Source organism: Marmota monax, unplaced genomic scaffold (genome assembly GCF_021218885.2).
Source record: "Marmota monax isolate L192 unplaced genomic scaffold, Marmota_monax_Labrador192_F-V1.1 WCK01_AAM20220418_F8-fsc00122, whole genome shotgun sequence".
NCBI lineage: Eukaryota > Metazoa > Chordata > Mammalia > Rodentia > Sciuridae > Marmota > Marmota monax.
The window spans coordinates 4,543,464-4,553,667 of NW_026695223.1; positions in this window are offsets into that span (position 1 = coordinate 4,543,464).

A 10,204-nucleotide genomic window follows, 5' to 3' on the forward strand; every position below is an offset into this window, starting at 1 on the left:
CCTCCAACCCCTCTGCCCTATCTAGAGTTCATCTATTCCTCCCTTGCTCCCTATCCCATCTATGAATCAGCCTCCTTATATCTGAAAAAAAATTCCAAGAAATCTCCATACTGCTTTCCATATTGGCTGCACCAATTTGCAGTCCCACCAGCAGTGGGACTTTTTCCCCATATTGTTACCGCTGTTGACTGGTGAGGAGTCCTTGCTTCCCCAATGTTGAAGAATAACACCAGAGAAGCACGCCGAGGCAAGGTCAGAGTAGAAATTAGAAGTTTATTAAAGGACAGCAGAAAAGACTTCTCCCGGAGGAAGAAGGGGACCCAAGAGGTGGAATCCGTGGAAGTGCGGTTGTTTCCCCTTTTTCTAGTTTTGGTGATGGAATGTAGGTTGGAAGGCCCGAGGGGTGGGACACAGGTGGGCCAAAGAAGTAATCTGGTCAGGAAGGACTTCTGAGTCAGCACCTTTTTGCTGGGGGCTGTTCATTAACATTTCTTTGAGGTGGACTTTGGCCTAGGGCCTTTTCGGACCTTTTCGGGACTTCATTAACATTCCATGAGTTGTCCTGTGTTTTCCCTGAATCATTCTCCGCATGGTCTCCATTTTAGATTTCACTCGATATTAGACCTCGATATTTACCTAACTACACTGATACCTAACTTTAAATCTGGCTTCAATATCCTCCTCAACACTTATTGTTGTTTGTATGCATAATAGCTGCCATTCTGATTGAAGTGAGATAAAATCTTAGAGTGGTTTTGATTTTCATTTCTCTAATTGCTAGTGATGATGAACATTTTTTCATATAATTTGTTGACTGATTGTATATCATCTTCTGAGAAGTGTCTGTTCAGGTCTTTGGCCCACTTATTTTCTTTTGAGACAGGGTCTTACTAAGTGGCTTGGGACCTCCCTAAATTGTTGAGGCTGGCCTGGAATTTGTGATCCTCCTGCCTCAGCCTCTTGAGTTGTTGAGATTAGAGGTGTGGGCTACCATGGCTGGCAAATTTTTCAAATTGAAAGAGTAGCTGTTAAACTAGGAACACAGGGCTGGAGATGTGGCTCAAGTGGTAACGCGCTCGCCTGGCATGCGCGGTGCCCTGGATTCGATCCTCAGCACCACATAAAATAAAGATGTTGTGTCCACTGAAAACTGAAAAATAAATATTAAAAAATATTCTCTCTCCCCCCCTCTCCTCCTCTCTCTCTTTATTTTATTTTTTTTTGAGAGAGAGAATTTTTTTAATATTTATTTTTTAGTTCTCGGCGGACACAACATCTTTGTATGTGGTGCTGAGGATCGAACCTGGGCCGCACGCATGCCAGGCGAGCGCGCTACCGCTTGAGCCACATCCCCAACCCTCCTCTCTCTCTTTAAAAAAATAAAAAATAAAATAAACTAGGAACACAAATGTTATACACCATCAAATTACTAAGTTAAAATTTTAAAAAATGAGTTAATTATTTCTCCTATCTTTCTTTCTTTCTAGAGAATGGACCCAGGGTCCCTTTATCACTGAGCTACATGTCCATTTTTTATTTTATATCTTGAGACAGCATCTTGCTGATTTGTCCATGGCTGGCCTGGAACTGGCAATCTTCCTGCCTCATGCTCCCTTCCCAAGTCACTGGGAGCAAAAAATCACTCCTTAATAACCTCAGGGTGGAGAACACTCTTGTGTCAGTACCATGAACTCAGACTCTTCACTTTTGCATGCAAATGTCCAGTGGGTGACTGAGAGCAGGCTACAGACTGGGCACCTCTGCCTCCACTGGCATCCGGCTCCTTTGCCATGAGTCCTCTGGGATTCCAGGAACAACAAGTCTGACCTGATAAACACCTAGAGATGAATCAAAGCTACCCAACCAGCACCAACAGCAGCAGCAGCTTTCTTATCACCTGCAAGGCCCCTGCAGGCCAATCCTGAGATCAGGATGGACAGACCACACCTGACCAAGGTCACCTGCGTGGCTCCTGGGCAATCCCTCCAGCTATGCAGATCTTCCACCCTTTCTAGAAAACCTCAAAGTTGCTGGGCACGATGGAACATGCCTGTAACCTCAGTGACTCCAAAGGGGAGGCTGAGGCAAGAGGATGGCAAATATGAAGCCAGCCTCCGCAAGTTAGCAAAATAAAAATAAAAAGGGGTAGGGATGTAGAACATCCCTGAGCTCAATCCCCAGTTGTAACAAAGTTTAAATGATGTCATTGGGGTTGGCCCTAATCCAACATGTCTGGTGTCCTTATAAAAAGAGGTTAAGTCACAGACACACAGAGGGTAGACCACGTGAGGACACAGGGAAATGACAGCAAGCCAAGGAGAGAGACCTCAGGAGAAGCATTCCTGCTGACACATTGATCTTGGACTTCCAACCTGCAGAATCACCAGAAAATTAATTTCTGGCTGGGTGTGGTAGTGCACACCTGTAATCCCAGCAACTCAGGAGGCTGAGACAGAAGAATCACATATTTGAGGCCAGCCTCAGCAATTTAGCAAGACCTTAAGCAACTTAGTGAGACCCTGTCTCAAAATAAAAAATAAAAAGGGCTCGGATGTAGCTCAGTACAATTGCCAGTACCAAAAAAAAAAAAAAAGAAAAAGAAAATTTATGTCATCTAAGTTACCCAGTCTATGCTATTACAGCAGCCATGGCAAATAAGCACAGCCCCACTATTGGCCCCTCCAACTCCCTGTCTATACAAATCTCCCTTCTAGATATTTCTGCCTTTCATCCTTCCAGCCATGAGGCCACTCCAAGCCAGTCCCACTCTTCTTTCCTTTGTCCATTACCACAGCAGAAGTCAAACGCTAGCTTTTCTGCCCTCCCTCGCAGCGAGAAATGGCCATATGACCTGTTCTGGCCCAAGAAAGCTTCTGGGAAGAGGCTCCTACTCGGTCCCTACTTCTTGCTTTTGAAAACCATCCTGATGTATGGAGCTGGGCTGAGAGAGGACAGATCCCGGATGGGAGGCAATGCACCGTGCTCACCATTGTATTCTCAACTTCTTTGAGATCCAATTCTTTTGTGCCCAGGGTCTCACCAAGTTGCCAAGGCCTTGAACTTGGGATCATCTTGCCTCGATCTCCTGAGTCACTGGGATTGTAGACACGTATCACCACACCTGGGGGTTTTGTTTGTTTTGTAGTTTTGAGGATTGGGCTCAGGGACTCCACACTATCTCCAGAGGGCAGCTTCTTTAGATTCCTTTAGATTCCACTTCTATTTATTTATTTATTTTTGGAGGGTACTGGGGATTTTTGGAGGGTACTTGGCCACTGAGCCACATCCCCAGCCTTATTTTGTATTTTATTTAGAGACAGGGTCTCATGAGTTGCTTAGCACCTCGCTTTTGCTGAAGCTGGGTTCCAGTTCCAGCTGGGTTCGAGTTCCAGATCTTCCTGCCTCAGCCTTCCGAGCCGCTGGGATTACAGTTGTGCGCCACCGTGCTGGACTTAGATTGCACTTCTGAAATAATATGGGGTTTGTCTTCCTGTGTCCTGCTTTTTTCACTTAACATAATGTTTTCCAGGTTCAGCTGTGCTGCTGAAAATTATACAATTTCATGTTTTTTTTTTTTTTTTATGGCTGAATGGTATTCTATTAACACTTTTTTATTTTATTGATCTTGCTGTACTGGGAATTGAATTCAGGGCTTCGAACACACTAGACAAGCATGTTATCCTGGGCTACATGCCCAGTCCTTTTTATTTTATTTTGAGACAGGATCTCTCTAAATTGCCGAGGCTGGCCTTGAATTTATAATCCTTTCGTCTTCGCCGCTCAAATTGCTGAGATTATACCATGCCTTTCCTTATTTCTTCTTTTGTCTTCGGTACTGGGGATTGAACTCAGGGGCACTTAACCACTGAGCCACATCCCCAGCCCTTTTTTTGTATTTTATTTAGAGACAGTGTCTCACTGAGTTGCTTAGCGCCTCTCTAAGTTGCTGAGGCTGGCTTTGAACTCTCCATCCATCTTCCTCAGCCTCCAGAGCCTCTGGAATTACAGGTGTGTGCCACCACGCCCAGCACTTCCTTACTTCTTGTCACATGAAAAAAATTAATCCCAATTTGTTTAAATCAATAACAGTCAGATTTTTACCTCCTTGGAGTCAAAAGCATCTCTAACCAATAAATGAGTCTATAAACAGGCTGTTCCCTTTTTGTGGAATGCTGTTCCTTCTCTTTTCATCAACCTTCAAGTTCATCCAGTGGCACTTTCCCGGAAGCATTCTCTGAGGGGGGAGGGGGAGGAGGAGGGGGAGGGGGGGGGGGGGAGGGGGGGGGGAGAAGGGGAGGGGGAGGAGGAGGAGGGGAGGGGGAGGAGGGGAGGGGAAGGGGAGGGGAGGGGGAGGGGAGAAGGGGAGGGGGAGGAGGAGGGGAGGAGGAGGGGAGGGGGAGGAGGGGAGGGGAAGGGGAGGGGAGGGGGAGGGGAGAAGGGGAGGGGGAGGAGGAGGAGGGGAGGAGGAGGGGAGGGGGAGGAGGGGAGGGGAAGGGGAGGGGGGAGGAGGGGAGGGGAAGGGGAGGGGGGAGGAGGGGAGGGGAAGGGGAGGGGAGGGGAGTGGAGGAGGGAAGAGGAGGGGAGGGAGGAGGAGGAGGAGGAGGAGCAGCAACATTAACCTGGTTGGGAGAGAGGGTGGCAGTGAAGGCACTATGGGGGTCAGTTTTAAGTGAGTTGGAGCTGGCGGTGTGCGCCCCTGCCACTGGCTGCGGGACAGGCAGAGCTGTCTGGCAGGATGGTGCGGGAGGGAAGCTGGAGACAGGTCTGCACATATCCCTGGAGCAGGAAGTCCTGGGCTAGAAGGAAAAGGTACAGCCAGCTGGGGACGGGACTGGGTTCTGTAGGCCTGGGGACCGGCTGGAGGGCTAGGGGCAGGGGACGGCTTGGTCAGAGTACAGTCCAGCTGTGCAAGAGGGAGCTGGAGCTACTGCTCTGCCAGGCTCACCCACCTGGCTCCCGGGATGTGCCCAAGGCTATGTAAAGTTCCTACCCACAAACGGCTCTGAAAACAAATTGAAGGGGCACCCCTTTCTCCACAGAGAAGCCCTCTTCACCATGGCTGATTTTAGGACTGTCAGCAAAAGAGTCCAATGTAGATAAACTTCCTATTTTCGTGTCACCCTGTTTACTTGGCCACTGGCCGGGAAGATACCAGCACTCCAGGTGCTGGACAGCCCCTTACTAGTTTTCACAAACGTATCCAGTGTAGGACTTTGAAGAAATGTGCAAGCAAGGCCTCTGGCCTTGAGCTGGGCTTCACAGAGATGTCTACATTTTTAAGATAACTGTGAACTTCTGAGCCCCTCCCCTTACACACTGGGTATAAAACTCTGAAACTCCCTGAACTTGGGTTCAGGGGATTGATTGATTACAGCAAAAGCTGTGCCCTCTGAACCTGGCTGCAGCCAAATAAAACTATTTCCTGCCGTCTTCAGTGCCTTGCCTTGTTCGTCCCTACAACAAAATCAGCCCTGTTGACTGAGTCTAGTAAATAGGCTCTGGCCGTTATCAGCACCTTTGGCAATGGCCACCGTCTCCACACCAATCCGTATCAGACGTAAAGCTGGGTATCTTTAAAATCCACAGGTAGGGCCAGGCACAGTGGCACTCACCTGTAATCCCAGCCATTCAGGAGGCTGAGGCAGGAGAATCACAAGTTGGAGACCAGCTTCAGCAACTATCGAGGTCCTAAGCAACTTAATGAGCCTCTGTCTCAAAAATAAATAAATAAAATAAAAAAGACTGGGGATGTGGCCCAGGGGTTAAGCACCCTGCGGTTCAATCCCCAGTGCCAAAAAATAAAAAAACAAAAATAAAAATAAAATGAAATGAACCCCTTGCCGCAGTCTGGCTGGGCACAAAATAACCAAGCCACCACAAAGCCTTGTAGATTCAAACAGCAACTCTTTATTCCTGAACTCTCACCGACTCTACACACACTCCTGGGAATACACTCCCTCCACCCGGCTCCATGCACCAATTCTCTCAGACCCCCGGGAGAACTCAATGGGAACTCCAAAGGAGTGGGGGCCTGAGGCAGCAGGATACGCCCTATTCCCAGCAGGATCCACCCTAAACCTGGAGCCGCCCTAATCCCTGAGCAGGGTCACCTTTCAACCCAAAATGCCATGCATCATTCCTACTTGGCTATGGCTCTCAGCAACCCCTCATGTGGCTCACATGGCCTCCAGTTTTTCCACGCCTCTTCTCAGTGGTCTCTTCCTAGTTTTTGCCCTAGATGCCCTCTCTCATGTCTACCCCTAGGCCTTCACTTCCATCTACTGCTTTGCTTACCACTGAGCCACGTCCCCAGCCCTGTTTTGCATTTTATTTAGAGACAGGGTCTCACTGAGTTGCCTAGGGCCTCGCCTTGCTAAGGCTGGCTTTGAACTCGTGATCCTCCTGCCTCAGCCTCCTAGGCCACTGGGATTACAGGCATGTGCCACTGCTCCTGGCCCTAGCCCTTTTTGATATTTGATTTTGAGACAGTCTTGTTGAGCTGCTGAGGCTGGCTTTGAACCTAAGATCCTCTTGCCTCAGCCTCCTGAGTTGTTGGGATCACAGGTACGCACCACCTTGCCGGTTCTCAAGTTGTTCTTGTTAGGTATTTGATCACAGCAACCCCGGAAGGTGGAGCCTAGCCTGGGCAACTCGGTAACACCAGTCTCAAAACAAATAAAAAAGGCTGGGGATGTAACTTAGCGGTGGACCTTCCCTGGGTTCAAGACCCAGTCTCACGCACACTCACACTCACTCACACACACACACACACACACACACACACACACTGTGGTGTGTAGTAAAATGGTCCATTCACTTGCTCTGGGTTTCAGGCTCCCTGTGGGCTCCAGAGCACTGTGGGTTATGACCACCTTCAAACACATCATATAGTGTTGACATCCTCTTCCCCACAGGACAGGACATTCTGTGAGGCCAGGAGGGACTCCTTTGTCATGTTGAGTGGAATTTCAGTGACTATTTGCCTTAGGAGTTGGGTGGTGGGATTCAGGTGTGTGAACTACATCCCCAGTCCTTTTTATTTTTTATTTTGAGACAGGGTCTAGCTAACTTGCCAAGCTGACCTTCAATTTGTTGTTGTTTGTTTGTTTTTTGTTTTATTTTGTGATGCTGGGGATTGAACCCAGGACCTTGTGCATGTGAGGCCAGCACTCTACCAACTGAGCTATACCCCAGCCCCTGACCTCCAATTTGTGATCCTCCTGCCTCAGCCTCCTGAGCCACTGGGATGACAGGTGTGTGCTGCCATGCTTGGCTAGCGCTGTGCCTTGATGGAGGGTGACTATTAGGCTAACTGCCTAATATGAATGCATGACTATCGTCCTGGACCTTTAAACATAGTTGACATGGTAAATGTAGTTATGCATATTTCAGTACCTTAAACATATACACATGTATGTACATACACATACGAAAGAAAATGGCTTTACAGAGTGTTTGCCACAGATAAGGCGCACATGGCGCAGGGCCTGGTCTGTGTTGAAGCCTGAATAAGCCAGAGTTGCAGGAGAAGCGCAGCTGCGTATCAGGAAGACAGATTCAGCAGCTCACCACACTGTAGTCAGCTTCCAAATCAGGGGCCCAGAGGCTATAAACAGCCATTGAGGGCTGGGGAGGTGGCTCCCTAGTCGAGCTACTTGCATGAGCCCCTGGTTTCAATCCCCCAAATTGAACACACCAAAAAAGACATTAAGCTGAGGTGCACCCTGACTTTAAGGTCTGCCGCTTTGGGATAAGGGGCAATAGCTACTTCGTTGTCCCCTCCCTCCCTCTTCTTACAACACTCTTTTCTTTTTTTTTTATATACTTGGGATTGAACCTCGGGGTGAGTTACCCCTGAGCCACATCCCCAGCTCTTTTTATTTTTTATTTTTATTTTTTTTTTTTTAGAAATTTTTTTTTTTAAACATTTATTTAGTTTTAGGCGTCCACAACATCTTTGTTTGTATGTGGTGCTGAGGATCGAACCCGGGCCGCACACATACCAGGCGAGAGCGCTACCGCTTGAGCCACATCCCCAGCCCTTTATTTTTTATTTTGAGACAGGGTCTCAATAAGTTGCTAAGTTGCCGAGGCTGGCTTTGAACTTGTGATTCTCCCGTCTCAGTCTTCCGAGCTGCTGGGATTACAGGCATGTTTCACCATGCCAAGCTCTTTATCCATTAAAGCAGGGCATGAATTTTTCCTTGTGAAAGGTCCCCGACTCTCCTGCCAGAAAGAAGAGAGAACTCTTATCACCAGAGACAGAGTGGGCCACAGGATGAGTCTGCATAAACAAAACTTATGAAAATAACTCAGATCTCCACTAGTTTTCCTCATGTTCTTAATCACTTCCTCACAATTAATCAAGTCTTTAAGTCCCAACTTCCTTTCTTTGGTTAAACTAGTGTATAAGACCCTAGGTCAATGGGCTGGGGTTGTGGCTCAGTGGTAGAGCACTTTCCTAGCATGTGTGAAGCACTGGGTTTGATTCTCAACACCGCATACAAATAAATAAAAATAAAGGTCCATTGACACCTAAGAAAAAAAAAATTTTTAAAAGACCCTATGTCAAAATGCTTTCTTGAATTTCACTTCTTTTATCAATACACATTAGACTTCTCAGAAAACTCTTACATTTTTTTTTCTGGTTAATCTGTCTTTTTTTTTTTTTTTTTGGTACCAGGGATTGAACTCAGAGGCACTTGATCATGAGCCACATCCCCAGCCCTCTTTTTTATTTTATTTAGAGACAGGGTCTCACTGAGTTGCTTAGCACCTTGCCATTGCTGAGGCTGGCTTTGAACTTGCAATCCCCCTGTCTCAGGAGCCACTGGGACTACAGGTATGTGCCACGGAGCCGGCTTAATTTGTCTTTTGTTAAACTAATTTGGAGGCTCTCAGTCACTGAACTGAACAGAGTAGAGGGAAAGGTTTTCCTTCCTGCAAAAACACACATCCGATAACTCCCACTAACATCAAGAGGAGAACATTACCGCATCCCTGAAGCCTTGGCCTGTGTACCCCTGAAAATACTCCTTCCCCTAAGCCAGGTGCAGTGGCACATGACTGTAAAACCCAGCAACTCAAGAGACTGAGGCAGGAGAATCACAAATTGGAGGCCAGCCTCAGGAATTTAGCAAGGCCCTAAGCAATTTAGCAAGATGGCACCAAAATAGACCTGAAGAGCAATGGAACAGAATAGAAGTCACAGAGACAAACTCACAACCCTATAGCCAGCTGTCTGATATTTGACAAAGGTTCTACAAATATATCTTAGAGGAAGGACAGCTTTTTAACAAATAGTGCTGGGATAATTGGATAGCTATATATAGAAAAATTAAATTAGACTCTTCACCCGGCACAAAACTCAAATTGAAATGGATCAAAAACTAAGGAATGACTAGAAACCTTATAATTGATGGAAGAAAACACAAGGTCAACACTCTATCACATAGGTGTTTGCACAGACTTCCTTAATAAGACCCCCAAAGTACAAGAAATGAAACCATCAATCAATAAGTGGGACCCCGGGGCTGTGGCTGTGGCTCAGTGATAGAGCACTTGCCTAGCATGCGTGAGGCACTGGGTTCGATTCTCAGCACCACATAAATGTAAAATAAAGATATTGTGTCCACCTAAAACTAAAAATAAATAAATAAATAAATAAAATAAAGGCAGCTGGCCCATCCACAACTACAAAAAACAATTTGGGAAAAAAAAAAAGTGGGATGGCATGAAACTAAAAAGCTTCTGCACAACTAAGGACACAAGAGCATGAAGAGAGAGCATACAGAATAGGAAAAAATTGGCCAGCTACTCTGCCAATAGGGGATTATTATCCAGAATATACAAAGAACTCAAAAAACTTAGCAACAAAAATTAAAAAAAAAAAAAAAAAACAATCAATGAATGGGCAAAAGAACTAGACAGATGCCGAGTGCGGTGGCGCACGCCTGTAATCCCCATGGCTCTGGAGGCTGAGACAGGAGGATTGTGTCTTCAAAGCCAGCCTCAGCAAAAGTGAGGTGCCTTGCCTAGCATGCACAAGACCCTGGGTTCAATCCCCAGCATCGCACAAAAAAAAATAAAATAAAAAAGTGAGGTGCCAAACAACTCAGTAAGATTCTGTCTATAAATAAAACACAAGGGCTGGGGATGTGGCTCAAGTGGTAACGCGCTCGCCTGGCATGCCTGCGGCCCGGGT